At 52.5% G+C, this 20,646-nt stretch overlaps 1 long non-coding RNA gene across 1 annotated transcript in view; it reads left to right on the plus strand.

Moving 5' to 3' along the window:
- Positions 1 to 638: 638 nt before the first annotated feature.
- LOC122173680 (uncharacterized) overlaps positions 639 to 20,646 on the plus strand; it is a 38,930-nt gene continuing 18,922 nt past the window's right edge. Inside the window, exon 1 of the long non-coding RNA XR_010589166.1 lies at positions 639 to 1,181. This is a non-coding gene — a long non-coding RNA (uncharacterized LOC122173680). The remainder of the gene's footprint in view (positions 1,182 to 20,646) is intronic.

Consider the following 20,646-nt stretch of genomic DNA (forward strand, 5'->3'; position numbering starts at 1 on the left):
TGTTACAGAAATATACATGTGTGCTGCATGCTGGGTTTGCATTCTGTTAATGTGCACAGGTGCTATAGGTTTGTCACCCCCTCTCCTAGGTTACATAGCGTATCCGTGTTTTGGTTGTGTTATAAGGTGTATAGATCCAGTGTGGTTGCATGCTCATTCTGTTTGTGCAGCTGTGTTATTGCGCATACAGCTATGGCGTGCGAGTTGCACACTTGGTGGATTTCACAGACCTTGCCAGGCAGCTTATGCATGCAGTTGTGTTACAGTGTGTGCAGGTACGGTAGGTTTGTTGCCCAATCAGTGGGTTTTATAGACTCTGTGTGTGCGCCTTCCTGAGCACAGCTCTGAGACTACAGCCAGCCGCTGAACTCCAGTGGTAACAAACAGCCCCATTAATGCAGTGTCACAGATTTCATTAGGGCGTCAGACCCAACCAACATGGCCATAAATCAGGGAGATTGTACAAGGGCTTGCGGGCCCTGGTTTCAAGGGCCACGTAGCCAGAGACTCATAATGCTCAGGAGGAAATGATCATGAATATTATTTAAAAAATCAGAAATGTATATTAGAAAACCTCTGAGCTTATCAGATGGAGTGAGGTTGGGTAATAGCTGTTATTTATACTGCTTGTGCAGAGTGATAAAGTGGTGGTTTATGACCTGTGGTTTATCACTTAGAATAAGAGTCATGTGACTCCATTAAAGGTTCCTTCTGTAGAAATGAAAAAGGGTAAATTAATGTGGTTTTTTTATTGTTAAATATTTGCACTCTCCTAAACCCAGCTTTTATTTTCCCTGCTTAAGAAGTATCAGATAAGCACAAATAAGTTTAAACGTTGATTGATGTGGAGGTGGGGAGAGAACTCCCTTTATGTTAAAGGCTTCAGAATGTTTCAGCCTCCCACAAACTAATGTCTGTCAGCCGGGCTAGGCCCAGAGAGTAGGAAACCCACTCAGCAGAGTTACACCAGCAAGTCAGACTCCTCCTTGTCCCCAGCTGATCATCTACTTGACAGACTATTTGTATCTGCCAGCAGCATCAAGTCTCTTGGCTGTTGTGGAGAAAGGGATTCAAAGAGAACGGCCTTGGAAGGAACTTTGCAAGATCTGGTCCAGCTTAGGAGATACAAAGCTCTGACTGGCACCAAAGGCAGTCCAGCAGGAGATGCTGCTCTGGGCAAGGTTTGCATAATAGCCGTAAGGGGATGTGCGGATTGAGAGACAGAAAAGAGATGCACAGTGAGTGTTCTGGGAACCCACACAGAGATAGCTCCATGGGGCAGAGGGGTCGTGGCAAGGCTGCTCTTGGGAACTTGGGCACTTGCAGAGATGGTTCACTGGGGATGAGAAGCATGGCAGTGTGGTGGGATTATGGATGTGCACTGAGGCATCTCCCAGTGCAAGAGGAGCCAGAGAGTCTGCGATCACCTGCAGGGGGAAGGAATCGTAAAGTGCTGGTGGCTATTACTACCATTACGCTGTTAAGCAATGACCATGTGTCTGGCACTGAACCAGACACAGTCCCTATCCCAGTCTGGGGAAGGAGTAATGCAGAGGAGAGGAGGGCTTGTTTGAATGTTGGGTTTAGCTCAGGTCTCCAGAGCCTCCTGGGTAGAGCTGGTCGGGGTTTTTTGACTGGATAGATAGTGAACAGGCTGGTTCTGCCCACTCTTGTGACTTGAAAAAACACAGGGAAACCACATTTTGAAACATTTTGACATTTTTGAAACACAAAATGCTGGTTTTCCATTCACGATGACTAGTGCTGCAGGTTTGTCACGGTGCAGAAAATGTCCCAGATTTCAGGATTTTCTGTTTGTTCAGGACTTATCTCTCCGTCCGTGATTTTAATAAGCTCCTGTCCTGGGGGGCTGGGCCTGGTCCCCCGCTCCAAGCGTTGTCCAACTGGGACATCACCTGGCACAGGGAGTTGCAGTGCTATTCACTCAAATTTGGCCCGGCCATCCCCCTGTCTTAAAGGGGTGGCCGGGCCAAATCTGAGCAGCCCCGCAACCCTCTGTGCCAGGTGGTTGCAATGCCTGGAGTGGGGAGACGGGCCCAGCCCCACAGGACAGTCGCTGCTGGGTGAGTGTGAGCTGAGCTTGTCTCTTCTCCCCTCCTCTCTCTGAGATGATGATGACTCACTTGCTCAGTATTTTTTATCCAAAATCACAAAACCGGTGCCTTTTACTAAATTTACCATGACTGCTCTGTGATTTCTGGTAAAAATGCTACAAGAAATTCACAGCCCTCACCAGGTCTTTTCATTTAGGAATTGAAGCTAATTCTAGTTTTAAAAAAATGGTGCAAATCAACTTGAACATCTTGAAATGATCTAAACAAAATGTTTCGACTGGCCCAAACCAAAGTTGGCTGGGGGCATGATTTTTGATTTGCAAAAATTTTTGAGAGTTGGACTTTTTGTCCCGATTTGCGACTGGAGAATTGTTTAATATCTTGAAATGTTTTGCTGGCCAGAAGCCCATGTCCTGCCCAGCCCGAGTCATAGTCAAAGCCTAGGGAGGAAAGTGGGTTGGGGATTCTCGGGACACGGAGAGCCTATGGGCGGTTACAGGAGGGGGCATCACAGGGTGACAGAGTGGACACCCCCTTTCCTCACCCCTGGGTGACTCACTTGTGGTTGGGTAGCTCTGCTCCCCTACAGGGCATGCACGGTGCTTCAGGGTTGCTGCCTTGCCCTGGAGGGCACATCACAACTGGGGGGACAGGGAGGCTGACCACTGGTCTAGGAGGCTCAATGGAGTTGGTGAACTGGCAGCTCCTGGAGGCACCATCATAGCCCAACCCTGCAGAGAGATCAGAGCACACACTCCACAACTGATCACCAGGTTCCTGCCCTCTTACACCTGACGCTTGCCAGGACCCACCCTCCCCACAGGGTAGCCGCGGTGAGAGCAAGTGAAGGGGGCCCATTGTCCGAGGGAGTTGTGAGAGCTAATAATGCTTAGGCTCTAGTCCCTGCTCTTCAGCCAGATGTCACTTCCCCTCTCTGTAAAATGGGAATAACAATACTGAGCTCCTTTGTAAAGCGCTTGGAGATGTATGGCTGAGAGGTGAGAGCTGATTAGCCAGAGAACACCGCGGCCTAAAGTGCTAGCGGAAAGCTGGGGATTATTAACTAGAGAACACCCTGGGCTAAAGAAAAGGGAAGAAAAATTGCCATTCCCAGTTTCCCCCCCAAGATTTGAAGTGTCTCGATTTTGAAATGCAAAATGTTGTTGAAAGCTCTAAATTGGAAACAAATATGCTCTAGAGTCAGTTTGAAAAATGGGGACAGCAGCCTTCGGTATTAACAGCACCCGGAGGTCCCCGTTGAGAGCAGGGTTCCATTGGGTGAGGTGCTGCACAGACAGTGAGAGAAGTCCCTGCCCCCAAGAGCTCACAGTTTTAACAGGGGAAGGGACTGTCCCAGGTCACCCAGCAGGCCAGTAGCAGAGCAGGGAGTATCCTTACCTCTCCTGAGCCTAGGCCAGTGCTTGAGCCCAGGCTCCCTGGGTTGCCACCCAAAACCAGAATGTATCAAAGGGTAACGCGGGAGGCCCAGGGGTGGGGACAGGGACCAGGTCCTGCGCTCAGGTGGGTGGGAGGCACAGGAGGGGAGGTTGCAGAACCCACCCCCCAGTGGCAGCTCCTGCAGCTCTGATTCTGCTGGGCTCAGCTCCCCATCCCGCATTCACCCCAGAAGTCACGAGGCCTGGAGCAGGGAGCTGAACCCAGCCAGCCTCGCAGGACAGGAGCTGTGCTATGGTATGCACAGTGTGCTTGTTACGGTAATGTGTATATTGTATATAGTGGGTAAGAAATACAGAGCAAGCCAGATGTTTTTTTGCACTAAAGCTATTGACTGGGTTGTGACAGGCCCTCAAGGTTTACAGATGGGTCCTGAGCCCCAAACGGTTAAGAACAGCTGCTCCAGCCATCCTGCCTCCCGCCTCTTTCTCTTGCACTAGTGAGGACATTGCATTCTTAACCCCCTGGCCCATGTGCCAGGTTTGCACCGTGGGCCGCTCCCTGGGAGAGATCTGGCTGTGAGTCATTGCCGTTTGTGCTCTGTTCTCAGCCCCCACGCGTGTGACGCCCTATCCTTAGTGCCAGTTTTTAAGCGGTGGTGTCAGCAGGCTGGATTTATTCTGACGTCTGGCTCTCGCCGCGTAGCACTTACTTGGCGTCTCACTGTCGGTCCCCATCACAGGGACATGATAATTGTCTCTAGAGGAAGTGAGGAGAACGCTTATTAATCTGTGCACTCAGGAAGGGTTGTAAATCACTAAGTGTTTCCAGCGACAAAATTGGCTAAATAAATTAAAAGAAGCACTAATGACCCAAACCGAGCTTTGAAATAGCTTGGGTGGGGTGGGTCTCATTGCTGCGCTGAACCTGGGGGCACCCCAGAGCTGTGTGTGTCTCCTCCCATCCGTGGGGATGACCTTGTGTGTCCCCAGCACCAGCCCTGGTGTCTCCTCTCCCCCCATGTGGGGGTCTCAGCACCACCCCAAATCACAGTGGCCCTACCCCTTCACGTTCTCTTCTTGTTGCTGTTTGTACATTTCCATTGATTTTATTAATTAATTCTCCCTATTTCTATGGCACTCAGCCACATACTGGGCCAAATTCTCTGCTGGTGTAGATGGGCGATACACCATTGAAACCAATGGAGCTGCACTCATTTCCCCCAGCAGAGGATCTGAGCACTCCCAGTATTAAAGAAAATCAGATGCAAAACATTTCACGTTTGTTGGTTTAAAAGGCAAGTTAAGCCCCAGCCCCATATGTGAGGACACGCCACCATTCACATTCCTACAGCATCTTTCATCCTGAACCGTTCCCAAAGCCCTTCCCCAGCTCTATCTCCAGTACCACTGACATGCAGCCACTGCTGGAGTAGCAGGCGACCCCCACCTACTGCACAGCAAGCTGCACCGCCATGGAGATGGAACAGGTTGGTCAAGCCCCTATTCTTACACAGAAAGCGAGACTTTCAATAGTCGCCCAGAGCCATTCTAGACTTGGGTTTTATGGCCTCGCTCATGTCAATGGACAACTGAAGCAAGACACAAGTAGGGCTAAGCTGGTCCACCACCCCTGGGTTCATAGCCCGACACTTGGTGCTCCCAAGTGAGGAGAGGAGCAATGAGTAGCTTTACAAACCTTTGGAGGGATGGGAGACCACAGTGGCCCTACCTGGCTCCTGTAGCTTGGCCTTTCCAACATCCCAGACAGTTGTATGTTTTCTACCTAATAGTGTCCCCTAGTGAGAGATTCCAGGGTGTGCAGAAATCCTCCAATGCTGTTTCTAGGATGATTGAAGACATTCAATATTGCCTCATGACCCAGCTTCAGCCTGGACCAGTTCCACACCCACTGGGTAGGGGTTGCCAATGGCTCCTCCTTCATGAGCCGGCAGAAGTCTGCTGCTTCTAAGGGGTGATTTGTCCCTTTGTGGAGGTCCACTGCTGCCCGTCTTGGGGGCTCTGCCAAGCATGGTTGGGCATGCTGTAGAAACTGCCTTGGTGGAGTCTGCAGCAAGGACTTCGGATCTGCATATTGCTCAGCTGCCCTAAGCCCACCACCTCCCTCCCCGCTCTTACCACTCCTCCTGGCAGGCCCTGGGTACCTGGCATTGCCCCTCTAATAGCTGCCTTGCTCTGCAACCGCCCTCAGGGACTTTCCAGTGCTAGGAGCTCTGAGGTGGAATCTGTGCTTGAGGAAGCCACTAGAGATCCAGGTGTGGCCAGGCCGTACCGTGTCTCATCACCCGCGAGTTCCAGCCACGCCACGTGCAGTCAGTGCGTGCCCCATCTGACAGCGTATTGTAGAACTGCAGCATGATTTGTTTCCCAGTGGCCTGCGCTCACTAGAATGGCCCCCATCGTTCACGTTCAGGACCTCCTCAGCCAAACGTCCCAGGTTGAGGTTTCAATTCAAGTGCTTCGCCAGGGATCACAGGTGCTAAAGTGAATGTAGTGCTGCTGGAAGGTGCCAGATTGATAGCCCTGGAGCCAGAAAGCTTCAGTGGATCCACGGGACAGAGACACTTCAGGCAGTGGCATTGTAACTTCCCCTGGGCTTCACCCCAGCCTTAGAGTAGAGCCCAGGGGGATAACTGGGTTTCATTCTGTCCCTGGCATCTCTGCTAAGATGGCCAGCAAGGGGCTCATTGGCATATGGACATCTCTGTGCACTAAGAACTGGCCTGAGAGGGCACCGGCTTGTTTCACAGACATGAGCTAGTAACAGCACTCAGTTTCTAAAAACCTCAGTCTGCATTGGAACCAGGGCCCTAGAGGTGAAATAGGCCCCAGATTGCCCTCAGCCCCAGCTAGCATTTTAAATAACAGCCCAGAACCAGGACACTTAGTCCAAGCTGCTCAAAACTATCAAGCTGCCAATCCCATAACCACACCAGCTCAGCTGAGCCCTCAGGACCAGGCAGCCTCTTCTTCCCTCTCTGTTTCACACATCAGGTCTGAGTGAAAGATCAACCACTGGCCCCTGAATAGAGCTGGCTGAAACTTTTCAAGCAAAAAAGGATTTGTGTTGGAAAATGGCTTTTTAAAAACAATTGAATACGTTAGCAAAAAAAAATTCTGTTGAATTTTTCATGAATTTTTCTCAACATTTCCCTGCATTTTGGATTTATCGTGTTTAATCTTCCCTTCTTTTCTTTTTTCTTATTTGCTCTTTTTTCGTTCCCCCAGCTATTTTCAAAAGTTGAAAGATATATTTTCAAAAATAACCGAGGGAGAGGGGGTAGGGGAAGGAAAGCGCTAAAGAGGAAAAGGAAGATAGAACCAGAAATTAAAAAGAAAACGGATCGATGAAAAGTATTGGAAGGAGAGAAAGAAACCTAGTGAAAAACGTTGAAAAAACAAATAAAACCCAGCTCCAGCCCTTTGGAAGCCTGTGAAATGAAAACATCTGGGACAGTTTGAAATTCTTGGTAACATGTCATTTCATTTTCCAACCTTCTCTGGTCCTGAGGGTTGGGTCTTGTAGCCATGATCCACAGGGTGGGACGGGCTGTACCTGAATAGCTAAAAGCAGCCAGAGGAAATCCTTGTTCTCCGGAGTGACGGCTGAGGCAGGTGTCAATTTGAGAAAGGACTTGGCTGAGGCAGAGGAACACTGAACCTATGTGCATGTGTTGGAGCTTCTTGTAGCAGTGGGCAGGGGGTGTCCTGCCATCTACAAGGGTCGGGAATAGTGCATGCATTGGAGAGTACCCATTATATTATTTTCTTCCACCTTAATGAACTCCTCTCATGTCCACCTCTGATCAGTGAGGTGTGACGGAGGGTGATTGAAGGCCGGTCTCCCAGGAAATGAAGTTTGTTCACACACTCCAAGTATGCTGGCCCGACCGCTCCCCATCTCTGATTTATAGGACCAAAAATTCCTTCCTCCGGTAACAATAACGCTCTTAAACTCCAGACCCCTCTCCCTCACAGAGCCTCCAGACAGGGCAGGCTGAGCTCCCAGGGCCCAGAGGAGAAGGGAGGCATCCAGCAAGTATATCCATCAACACGGCTCAGGTTTCAAAGGAATACAGAATGTGCAGGGCTAGGCTCGCTCCCGATACTGGCGTGGAGGGGCTTGGAAATCGCCTTATGGTGCCGCCCGTTGTGAGCTCTCTCCATAGACAATGGGCCTAGCCTGCTCTCCAGGGTGCCTCCTGCAGGGAAAAGGCTGCAAGTGGAAAAGTCCTGAGCTTTCTTCACAGCCAGGGCTTCGCCCCGCTCCCCACAGCAAAGGGGGGCTGACAGCCATTGAACCAAACGGTAAACCCTGGAGATAATGGAAACCACTTCAAGCCAGGGGGTGCTGCAGCACCCCCAGCACCCCTAGTTCCAGCACCTATGGATGTCACCCTTGTGCTAGGAAAACCTTCTGCAGAGGAGCGGGTTAAATTGGCACCAAGTTTAGGCCCTGCATTGAGGTTGTATTTAAAAACAAATGACAAAACCTGTAATTTTTTCATGAAATGCAGACATGTGTTTAAGGAACGGGCTCGACTCTGCCAGATGCTGGGCATTGGGTCTCTGATCTAGTGCATGCTTAGCTCTGTAAGCCGCTCATGTGCTTAAGTGCTTTGCTGGATCGGGCCCAGAGTGCTCTGCAACTTGCAGGATTGAGCCCAGATTGATGTGACACATTGGAAATGGTTGAAAACTGCTGAACATTTTCCATGACTATTCCTTGCAATCAAAAAATAGTATCAATTTCTTTGGGCCAGGCAGGCGGGACACCAGGCCGGGGGCTGGAGAGGCCATGCCCAACGGGTGGGACACCGGGCCAGGGCCCGGGCTGGAGCGGCCCCGGCCTCGGCAGGACCCCCGCCCTGCCACCTTGTGCCTGCCGGCCCGCCGGAGAGACATCGGTTAACAGTTAAACGATATAATTGCAATCTTTTAACTGGTTAACCTTTTTAACCAATATTTCCATCCCTAGTTTGGGTAAGAGATCTGAGCAGGAGCAGCCCAGAAGGACAGTGTTTTCTGTCTTGGCGTTGAATAGGTAAAAAGTCAGATAGTGTGATAGGAGAGGGATTGAAGAAGGCCGAGATGAAAAAGGCCAGTTAGATTACAGAATCGTAGGAGGACAGAAATGAGGGACCTTGAGAAGTCACCAAGTTCAGCCCCCTGTGCTGAGGCGGGGCCAAGTAAACCTAGACCAGCCCTGACCAGCCCAGCCTGCTCTTAAAAACCTCCAGTGACGGGGGTTCTATGACCTCCCTTGGAAGCCCGTTCCAGAGCTCAACTATCCTTATCGCTGGGAAGTTTTTCCTAATATTCAACCTAAATCTCCCGTGCTGCAGATTCAGCCCATTACTTCTTGTCCTGCCTTCAGTGGACATGGAGAACAATTGATCATCATCCTTGTTAAAACAGCCCTGGACATATTTGAAGACAGTTACCAGCTCTCCCCTCAGGCTTCTTTTCTCAAAACTAAACACATCAAGTTTTTTAACCTTTCATCACAGGTCAGGTTTTCTAAACTTTTGATCATTTTTGTTCCTCTCCTCTGGACTCTCCAGTTTGTTCACATCTTTCCTGAAGTGTGGCAGCCCGACTTGGACACAGGACTCCATCTGAGGCCTCACCAGGGCTGGGTAGAGTGGGACAGTTATCGCCTTTGATTTACAGACCACACCTCTGTTAATACACCCGAGAATGATATTAGCCTTTTTTGCAACTGCATCACATGGTTGACTCCTACTCAATTTGTGATCCAGTGTAACTAGTATCCAGTTCAGCCCCCCAGGATCTTGCAAGGGAGTGTGAGTAGAGCTGCTTGGAAAATGCTTCATTTTGCTATGGAAAAATGTCAACTTTCATGTCAACTTTTTTGACAACCGAAAACCACCCCCCCCTCCCATTTTGGTTTTCTGCTGAAAATGTTTAGGTTTTTGATGAAAATTCAAATATTTTCTAGGGATCGCAGACACTGCCCAGGAAAACTGTTGTTACTCAAAATTCTTATTTTCCATTTGAGAAAGAAATTTCAATGGAAAATTTCCAACCAGCCCCAACTGTGATTATCGATATTACAGTGACCCCTGAGAGCTGCATCAGATTCGGGGCTCCATCATGCTAGGGCGGTAGAAATCCCCTGTGCCAGAGGTCACACAGCAGGGGTGTGTCTGCCCGGCTGAGCTAACATGGGTGATGGGCACCCGGGTATGAGCTCCTAGGTTGCCCAGGTGTGAGCAGACGCACTGCAAAGCTTGCCCAGCTCACTGTGTCCTCATTGATGCCGCGTTCACCAGTGTGTGTGGTCGTCACTACGACGTCTGGGGTTATATCCCATGGTTCCCTTAACGCTGCTCTGTGAGCCTGTCCCAGGTATGGGAGAGCTTCTCTCTCCTGCTGGGCGAGTGGGGGGAATTGTGGGAAGGTGTCGGAGGACGGTCAGCGCTGAAGTTGTTTAGCCGCTGTCCAGGGCCGGCCTTAGGGAAAATGGTGCCCTGGCCAAACTTGTATTTTGGCGCCCCTAACCCCTGTGGGCACAGTGCCCCTGCCATAACTCTGGCCCCCGTGGGTGCCTCCCCACTCCCTCTTCAACCCTTACCCCTGTGCCCTTTCCTGCACCCCAACCCCTGTGCCCTCCTCCTGTACCCCAACCCCTGTGCTTCCCTCTTGAACCCCTAACTCTGTCCCCCTCCATCCCTAACCCCTGCGCTCCCCTCTTGCAACTCTAACCCCTGTACTCCCCCTTCACTGCAACCCTGCACCCCCTCCTGCACCCCAACCCCTGTGTCCCCCTCCAGTGACCCTAACTCCTATGCCCCCTACTGCACCCCAACCCCTGCACTCCCCCCTCCTGCACCCTAACCAATGCACTCCCCCTTCATCCCTAACTCCTGTGCCCCTCCTACACACCTAACCCCTGTGCCCCCCTCCTGCACCCAAACCCCTGTGCCCCCTCCTGCACCCCTAAGCCCTGCACCCCCTTCAATCCTAACCCATGTGCTCCCCCCTTCACCCCAACCCCTGTGCCCTCTCCTGCACCCATAACCCCTGCACTCCTCCTGCACCCCTAACCAATGCACCCCATTCAGCCTTAACCTGTGTGTCCCCTCCTATACACCTTACCCCTGTGCCCCTCCTGCACCCCTAACCCTGCACCCCTTCAATCCTAACCCATGTGCTCCCCCTTCACCCCAACCCCTGTGCCCCCTGCACCCATAACCCCTGCACCCCTCCTGCATCCCTAACCAATGCACCCCCCTTCATCCCTAACCCCTGTGCCCCTCCTACACAGCCTTTGTGCCACCCTCCTGCATCTCTAATACCTGCAGTCCCCACTTCACCCCATCCCCTGTGCCCCGCTCCTGCACCCTTAACCCCTGCGCCCACTCCTGCGACCCTAACCTCACAGTATCTGTGCATCACTGCTCGCCCTCCCCCCATGTTTCTCTGCTGGGAGGAAGCAGGGAGAAATCAAGGCGATCCCCATGCGGCGCTCAGTTTCTGACACTACCTCTGCACCTCTGCACTCCCACACTGCTTCCCCTTGACCACTGGGCACCCTGGGTGGCCACCTGGGGTGGCCCACCCCTAAGGTCGGCCCTGCGGGTGAAAGCCTCACTCGGGCTTTAGCAGATAGCCCCATGACCGGTCAGTCAGCACCACTAGACTCCGGTGAGAGGCTTGTGTCAGTGGAGGGATGGGGCTAGGGACGACTCACCCCAATGAGCGGGCCCCCTTGGTATGTATATGGCGGCTAGCCCCAGCCAGTCCCCAGGCTGACCCCTGGCTACGCAGGGCTAGTGTCTGTCTGGGCTGGGAAGCACGCTCCCAGCTGCAGGGGCCAGGTACCTGTGTGTGTAGAACTGCTCAGGCACTTCCTGTGCTCACCCCCAAATACGATGGTGGAAGGGGCTATGGAGGGCCAGCTACAGCTGCTGTGGCTGGGTCCATTCCCCCAGGAGCTGCCTTCATTAGTGGTGAGGCACCCACCCACCCTACTTCCTCCTGCTTTAATGACAGATGGGCCCTTAAAGAGGCTGCAGACCGGGCGGCTGCCTGGGGCATTCCTTCCCTCAAGCAGAGTCGCTCTAGCTGAGCCCCTGCTGAGATCCTCCAGCGGGAGGAGGGTTGCCTTGGGGCAAAAAATGCAGCTTTGTGCCATGTTTAGGGATCTATTTCACAAGCTTGTCAAATCCTCTTCCCTGTCCCAACCAGGGGGCTAAGCCTCCTGCCCCCACCCTTGTGGGCTCTGCCTGTGGCTGCTGCTCAGTTCACACCTCTCCCGCTGTGGGTGCCCAGGAGAGGAAGAGAACCAGGAGCGCCCGAAAGTGCTGCAGAGGGGTTGAGTTGTTACAGCCCCCTGCTCTAAGCTTCTGGCTCCTTGGCTGAAGCTGTAACAGCTCATGCTGTTAGCTCTGGAGGGCCCTGGTTCAATCCCTGGCATGGCCACCACCACACAAGCTACTAACCTGCCCTGGCTCTGTGTCCCCAGGGGTTCTATGTTCTGCCTCCAATGCTTACAGCTGGGAGGTCTGTACTGCTCCGGGCATGATGCTGGAAATTACCATGTGAACTAATCTGCACGGAGCTGTACATTTGAGAAGCAAGCAGTGTGGATTTAGTGCTGGTGAAAGGTGTCGGCCTCAGAGGGAGAGGTGGGCTGGGTGTTGGAAGGAGACCCTGCCACAGAGAGCAGCAGCCCTGTAGTTAGAGTGCAGGGCTCTATTTGACCTCCTGCTGGTCAGGAGAGGGCAGAGGCCAAAAGGAACCAGTGCCTAATTAAGAGGGATGGGCATGGGACACAGATCAGAGCACCCTGGACAGGGCTCACTACTGGGAGGAGACAGCAGGGGAGTGATGCCTGTCAGTGAAACTTGGCTGGTTTGGCTGAATGAACAACAGCAGAACACACAGCCATCCGCCCCGGATTGATACGTGGCCAGCTAGGCCAGTGCTGGGAGGTGCTGACTCAGAGGTTCTGGATAAGGCCAGGCCTTGGCTGGGGTGGCCAGAAAAACAAAGGTGTGGGGACCTGGAGGGGCAGTAGCCTGGCACAGTGAGGTGGCTGGTGTCAGGGGCTCACTCTGACCCAGACCACACTGGTGAGTGTGAGGACCCCTTGTCACTCGTGGGACTCCATGAATAGTGCCAGGTGACCCCCCCCAAAGCTCATGGCACATAGTGCAACACCTAGTTTTGTTTGTTGACTGATGCCTTTGCACTCCCACAGCAGAGAAATAGTCCACGCTATCTCAGACTTGGATTTGGCATTCAGGGAACAATCATGATATCGATCCACCTTTGGAAAGGGCTTTGAGATCACAGGAAGGAAATCACTAGAATCATAGAAGAATCTATATCAATGGGTTAATATCATGACTGTTCCCTGAATGCCAAATCCGAGTCTGACATAGTATGGACTATTTCTCTGCTGTGGGAGCGCAAAGGCATCAGTCAACAAACAAAACGGAAGGTCTGCAAAGCCATTGTGATGCCAGCTCTGATGTATGCAAACCTGGACGGTGTCCAGATGCCAGGATGTGAAGCTGAATCACTTTCCCACGATCTGTCTGAGGGAACTGATGAGGATCAGATGGCAAGACAAGGTGCCAGATACTGAGGTTCTCCTACGGGCAGGCATTCCAAGCATCCATACTCTGTCGATGAAATCACAGATGAGATGGGCAGGCCATGTCACCAGAATGCCAGGTGAGTGACTGCCAAAGAAGATCTTTTACGATGAGCTAAAGGTGGGAAAGCGCTCTCAGGGCATCCAGAAGAAATGTTTCAAGGACTCCCTCAAGTTATCCTTGGGGCATTAGGAAGATCTCACTCGTTCTACCTGGTGAAGTGTCAGCCATACTGGAGCTAGTCTATGAGCAGAGGAGAACTGCTGAGGCAGAACAGAAGCATCAGCAGTACAAAGCTCGCCACAGCAGCACATCCGCTGTTAATCAAGTAACCCACAGTGGCATTTCTTGTTCAGTGTGCCACAGACAGCTCAAAGCTCAGATTGGCCCGATCAGCCACTCACGTGTTCACAGAAGCCATACCAGCCAGTGATGTCATGGTCATCTTCGAACCCATCCTCGATGACCAGCAACAAGATATCACGGATGCCGCTTTGGAGATGGGCAAGCAGAGAAGGGAAGTGACTTACTCAAGGTGACCCAGCAGGGCTTGGTTGAACCAGGAATAGGTTTCCTAACCCCCAGTCTCTTGCCCTATCTGCTGGAGCATGCACCAACCCAATAGCGATAGTGGGTCTGTAGCAGGGGGTGGCCATCTGGAAGGTTGTCAGTGCAGGCTTGGGCTCTCTGTGTTGGACCGTTCTGGACCCCTGACCTGGGTGGAGGCCTGCAGCGACTCTTAACTGAAGTCCCTATTGGAGTTTCCCCAATGTCATTGGCTGACTGTGCCATGATGCCTAGTGACCGAGGATCCAGGCGTGGGTCACCCTGCTGGGGAGATCAGTACAAATGTGTTTGGAAAAGGGACCAGCCTTTCCAATGGGGACAGGGCCGGATGAACCTTTTGTGGGCCCAGTGCCAAACATATTTGTTGGCCCCCATGGAGGCAATGAAGAACGGGGTGGAGAGGTCAGGTCCCTGGATCTAGAGGCCAGCCAAGGGCAATGGGGCATGGTATGGCAGGGGCGGCCCCGCCCCACCCTGCCCAGCCCAGTGTGAGGGCACTATTTGCACACCAGCAGTTGCCAGACATACAGTGGCTCACCCGTCTGTGTGCTGCCAGCATGCCCCTTCCCTCTGGGTTGGGCCCATGCGACGCCACACAGCTCTCCTGCCCAACACCCCATAGGTGCCGACTCCATGGGTGCTTTGGGGCTGGAGCACCCACAGAAAAAAATAGTGTGTGCTGAGCATCCACTGGCGGCCCCGCCGATCAACTCTTCCCCTCGCCCCCAGTGCCTCCCATGCACTGCTGATCAGCTGTTCAGCAGTGGGCAGGAGGTGCTGGGGGGGAGAGGGTGGAGCAGGGGCAGGAAGAGGTGGAGTGAGGGTGGGGGAGCACTCGGGGGAGGGTGTGGAATAGGGCGGGAAGAGGTGGGGTGAGGCTTTGGGGGAAAGGATGGCGTCAAGCACTCCAGGGAAATCAGAAAGTCGGCACCTCTGCAAGACCCTCCCCGACTCCCTATGGCCAGAGTCCCCCAGACCCGCTATGCCCAGCCCCCCCCAAATGCACAGCACCTTGCACAACACCAGCCCTGCCTAGTGCCCCCCTGCCCACAGCCCCACCACAACTGCCCAGAACCCCCACTCCATAGTGCCCCAATACGCAGAGATCTTCCCCGCCCCTTCACAGCCCAGCACACCCCCTCCCAGATACCCCAGAAACCCACACCCTGCCTCCAGGCTGCACTCACTGGCCCTGCTGGGAGGCGACTGTGTCTGCTGGGCTGAGCCAGCAGCACAGCCAGGGCTGGTCCCAGGGCCGGGAATTGCTCTGGCCCCTCAGGAGTGGCTCGATCAGCCAGGCCACGGCCTGCCCCGGCTGGGCTCCCTCAGGATCCACTTGTCTGGAGGGGCCCAGCCAAGCCCCTCCCACTGTCCCCCCTCAACTGGCTGAGACTGGCCAGGCTTCTGCACCAGTCCCAGGTGGCTCAGCTCTGGGGAGACAGGTGGGGCCCCACAGGTGGTGGGAAGCAGAGATTGCCCGGAGCCAGAGATGCACTGGGGTCCGGCCAGAGGGCAGAGAGGAGCCCCACATGGTGGGCGGGGGAGAGCCAGTGGGCTGGCGGGTTCTCAGGGTGCAGTGCAAGTAGAGCAGGCTGGGGCCCTTCTGAGCATGGGTTCGGCTCCATGGCGCCACTGTAAACCTGGTATTGACTGGGCAGGGAGCAGGGGTGGGGAGATTTCATACTCTGTGGAACTCCGCTGAAGTCCAGGGCATCAGACCAGGGCTGAATCTGGCCTGATGTTTGCTGTAGCTGTGTGTAGGTAAAAGGTGACCCGATCGGCTGTATGGAGCAGCAGATGCAAGGGGATCTGCCAGGTTCCCAGTGGAAGTCACACTTGCCATCCCTGGCTGTGCTGAGCAGGAATTTCAGCAGGGAAGTGGAGGGAGTGCAGGGAGGGGGAGAGGGCTACAGGGAAAATAAATGAGACTCTCTTGATATTAATTGGTTGAAGGGAGTGCCCTGTTCAGCTGTGAATCCTGAAATGATTATTGGATATGTGGGCAGCCGGGGAGCAGGCTGGGTCGGGCGTGCGATTAATATCTTATTGATAGCGGATCGGGAGAGTGAAATCAGATCTTTAACAGAGTGAAGATGCACTTTATCAATGTGTCACAAAAATGTAACAGTCAGGGTCAGCCAGCAGATCAATTTGCGTCAGCACCTTGCAGCGCAGCTCCATGGCGAGGCAGGGTGCCCCAAAGCACCTACCAGGGCAGGGGGAATGGACACAGGGCCAGGGATACAGAAAACTCTGGGACGCAGTGAGGGGCAGGTTCGTGGCGTCAGGGATGCAGAGAACTCTGGGATGTGATGAAGGGCAGGGTCATAGTATCAGGGATGCAGAGTACTCTGGGATGTGGTAAGTGTGACATTCCCCTGGTGTTATCTGGACCAGTGATCTGCTAGGTCCCCCCAATCCTTGGCTCTGGGAGCCAGCCTTACCCTGCTCTGCTGTGAGAACTCCCACTCCTGGGCTGTTCACGCAGAGCCTCTGGCATGTAAGCTGCTCTTTGGATTGTGCAACCGAATGACACTAGCCAATATCTCCGGTCCCAGACACAACCCTAGGAACCTCCATCTTGCAGAGTCCAGTTATGCCCGCCGGACGCTGCAAGCTTATATGAATTTGTCAATTTAACAAAGAAATTGATATATACCAGGCTTGTTATCCCCAGGGGAGTCTCTGACACACTTCAAACCAAATGCACTGCTTCAGGTAGAATAAACAAACAGATTTATTAACTACAAAGATAAATTTTAAGTGATTATAAGTCAAAGCATAACAAGTCAGATTTGGACAAATGAAATAAAAATAAAATGCATTGTAAGCTGATCTTAACACTTTCAATGCCCTTACAAACTTAGTTGCTGCTCACCACAGGCTGGCTGGTCGGTCTTGAGCCAGGCTCTCCCTTGCCTTCAGTTGCTTGGTGTGGTGTCTGTAGATGTAGGTGGAAGAGAGAGAAAGCATGACAAATGTCTTTCCCTTTTATCATGTTCTTTCTTCCTTCTTGGATTTGCCCCCCCTTCTGAGTCAGGTGAGCATTACCTCATCGCAGTCCCAAACTGGCCAAAGGAAGTGGGGTGACTTATTCAAGCATCCAAGAGATCCTTTTGTTGCTGCCTAGGCCAGCATCCTTTGTTCCTGTGAAGCTGGGCTGGTTTTGTCCAATACCTGCCCTGAAGAAGTGTGAACTGCCCCTCTGCTCTTGGAGAGTTTTTTGCCTGGGCTTATTTTAAGCCCTGAGGATACATTTTTAGCTTCATAACTACATACATGAAATTATAACCTATAACATTACTATAATATTACTGTAACAACAATGCTTAGTGCATCATGAGCCTTCTGAAGACACCCAACTTGACAAACTTTGCATTAGATACCACACACTCATTTTACAAGGATGAACATGGGGGTATAGGGTGTTCCTCGAGGTACAGAGCATCACACCTCCCCTCTAAGTTTACTGCAAGAGAGTTAGTCACTGACTAGCTCGAAGGCAGTTTGTGTTATAGTTCTCTTGGCAGCCAGCGATTAAGGCCACGAGGCAGCGTGCCTCAGTTTCCCCATTCACACACAGCAAACCAGGTTTTTTATGGTTTCTCTGCTGTGACAAGCTTTAAACCTGTTTACAGATATTAATTGAAAAGTAGCATTATCATAAGGTTTAATCCTTGTCAAAATTCTTATTCCCAAAATTTAACATTAATACCAAAATTTTTATCACAGATGTGCGTTTACAAGTATCTTTATGATACCACAGCCTTTGTTCAGATAGTGTCGTTTGAGGTTAGTTTGTTCATTACCCATGGTGTCCTTTGACTCTCTCCCATGTAATCAATCACTGGCTTTTCTTTCCCTCCAGTGTTCCCCTCTGTGTGGGTTCTTAATTTAATCATGTTTCTGGAATTTTGATGCCTCAGGTTCTGGCAAGATAAGTGTTCCGGGGGATCCTGCACCTTGGCTGGCCCTTTGGGGACCGGTCTACCAACCCCAGGACTGTACATATGTAGAAAATCCAGCTCCCCTTTTGGGGTTACCCGGCGTTTCCCCCTCCCAGCACTGAGTCCTTCCCTGCCCCCTAGAGGGCTGTGATCTATGCTCTCTGAGCTAGGTGTGTTTACCCTTTGATCAGATTCACCTTTTCACAGCAGCTTTCCCATTACTGCTCTCTATGTCTCACCAGCCTGGGGGATAACACCCCTTCTCTTTTAGTTGGGTCATTTGTATTCTGGCAAACTAACACCTGGTAATTTCCTGGTCCCAACTCCTCTGTTATCACAGACATTGGAGTTGCATCTTGATCTAAAGAGACACAGTTACTTTCCAAAAATTTATCAGAAATAGCATCCTGACAAACTGGGATTTGGATTGGGGTACCCTCCACCACCCCTCTCTCTGTCTCTGAGAAGTCAGCTGTGTGACTGCTCCCCTCCAGAAGGTCAGTTACACCATTCCTTCTCAAAACCTGGGTCACAGGCTGAGTGCCTGGGTGCACAGCTGTTGACCCAGCCATCCTCTTAGTGTCCTGGACATCCTGCCCCCAGTGACTAGTGAGGAGACATTCCTGTACCCCACTATTCCTTCCCCAATTTCCTCCTCTGTGCCCCCTCCTAAGTCATATTTCTCTGTGCTCACTGGGAAGGGTTCTGTTTCTTGTTCACCTGCAGAACTCTGCCAGCTAACAACTGGGACAGTTTCCTTAATCACTGACAACACCTCTCCTGCCCCTGCGCCTGAGGGCATGTTGCCTTCTGCTGGAAAGGAGCTAGTCTCAGCCCCTGCCATACTTGGAACCACACTGCTTCCCCGTGTTACAGAGTCACAGGAATCCTCACCTAGGGTTACCACATTTTAAGTGTCCAAAAAGAGGACACTCCACGGGGCCCCGGCCCCGCCACAACTCCGTCCCTTCCCCAAAGTCCCCGCCCCAACTCCGCCCCCTCCCCTGAACGCTTCGCCCCCCCCGTTCCTTCCCCTCCCCTGCTTCCCGCGAACATTTGATTCGCGGGAAGCCTGAAGCAGGCAGGCAGCAGGTAAGCTGGGGCTGGGGTTGGGGGGGGAGGGGTGTGAGGAGGCGCGGCCCAGTCCGGCCCCCTCAGCTGAGTGGCTCCCTCCGGCGGCCGGCCCCGGCCAAGAGGCTCTGGCCCCAGCGTCTCCGGCCCGGCTCGGCTCGGGCTTTGGGGTGCCAGCCCCGGTTCCGGCCAAGCGCACCGGCCCCGGCCCGGCCCTGGGCGAGCGGTGCCAGCCGGCGGCCAAGCAGCCCTGGTCCCAGCAGCTCCGGCCTGCTCGGCTCAGCTCGGGCCCCGGTTATGGCCGAGCGGCTCCGGCCAGCTCGGCTTGGGCCCCGGTTCTGGCTAAGCAGCTTCGGCCCGGCCCCGGCCCTGGGCGAGCAGCGCCGGCTGGTGGCCGAGCAGCCCTGGTCCCAGTGGCTCCGGCTCCGGCCCCAGCCCGGACCCAAGCCCCACAACCCCTCCCTCCCTATTTTCCCAGACATGTCTGACTTTTGGGCAATTCTCCCCGGACGGGGATTTGAGGACCAAAAAGCCAGACATTTCCGGGAAAATCTGGACGTATGGTAACCCTACCTCACCCACTTCAGTGGTTTCTGAGCTCCCCTGCCCCTTCTCTGGACTCTCCTCTGGGACACATTGCTCTATGCTCCCTAGAGATGGTTTTGCCTCTGGTTCAGCTGCGACCTGCTGGCAGCTAACAACCTGGACAGTTCTCTCCCTGGCAGGCATTATACCCCCATCCCTTCCTGATGTGGTGTTGCCTCCAGCTGCAGTGCAGGAGTTGGTCTCAAACACCCTCCCACCTGGAAGCATGTGGCTTCTCCCTGCTGCAGAAGAATCAAGGAGACTCTCTCCCATTCTCTCAGCAGTTCCTGAGACCTTACCCTTTCCCTCAGGGGTCCCAGCATAAAACTCCCTCCTGCTGCAGGCAAATACTTTAACCTGAGCTACACGGAAAAATTATTATTAAGAAGCAGGTCGATTAGGAGGTGTTCTATTATCCCCACAGTCAAAACACTTTCCAAACCTTCCCCCACCACATGGATTTTAGCTAGTGGTATGAGGAATCTACTTTCGCCCACCCCCACAATCTCTGCCATTTGGCCAGGTAGCATACTGGCCTTTGGGACCACACTCTGCTTAACCAGAGGGATCTGGGCCCCTGTATCCCTCTGCCCCAAGTACCTCCTGCCATTCATTTGGACAACTTCAACATGCTCCATATCTGGTTCTGCAGAGGCTAACCTCACAAAACCAATATGATAGGTTTCAATTGCTTGGGGGGTTTCTGTGTTGAGGACAACAGAACTAACATGAGCTATCGGTTGCCTGCTTCCTCCTAGCACAGGGCATTTATTCCTCAGGTGATCAGTGGAATTACACTGATTGCACCTTTTGGGCTCTTCTGCTTTTACAGGAGATTTGGGACGAGGGTTAGAGGAATGTTTTGGGGTAAGAGAATGTTTAGGCTCCCAACCCCCTTCTCTCTTCCCAGGGGCAAAATGGGATCCTCCTTTCCCTCAATTGATGCCTGATTCTGTTCAACGGCATCAGCTAAAAAAGCCATCTCATCCACAGACTTTATATCTTTGTCCCATAGACATTGCTTTACATCAGCCTTACATATGCTTAGGAAATGCTCTTGAGCAACAAGCTCCAACATTCCCTCAAAACTTGCTACCTCTTTACCCCTCTTTACCCCTCACCCATTTTCCCAACAAGCCTTCCATTTTGTTTACATATTCCCCATTACTCATACCAATATCCCTCTTAAGATTTCTAAATTTAACTCTATATGTTTCAGGGGTAATCTGAAAACTTCACAAAACAGTATCTTTAAATTTACAGTAGTCTAAAGCATCTTCAAGAGGCATTTCAATACATTTCAAGTTTTACCAGTTAATTTTGCAATCAGGGTAGGAGCTCTCTTATCATCAGGGAT

The sequence above is a fragment of the Chrysemys picta genome, chromosome 7 (assembly GCF_011386835.1).
Source record: "Chrysemys picta bellii isolate R12L10 chromosome 7, ASM1138683v2, whole genome shotgun sequence".
Taxonomy (NCBI): Eukaryota; Metazoa; Chordata; order Testudines; family Emydidae; genus Chrysemys; species Chrysemys picta.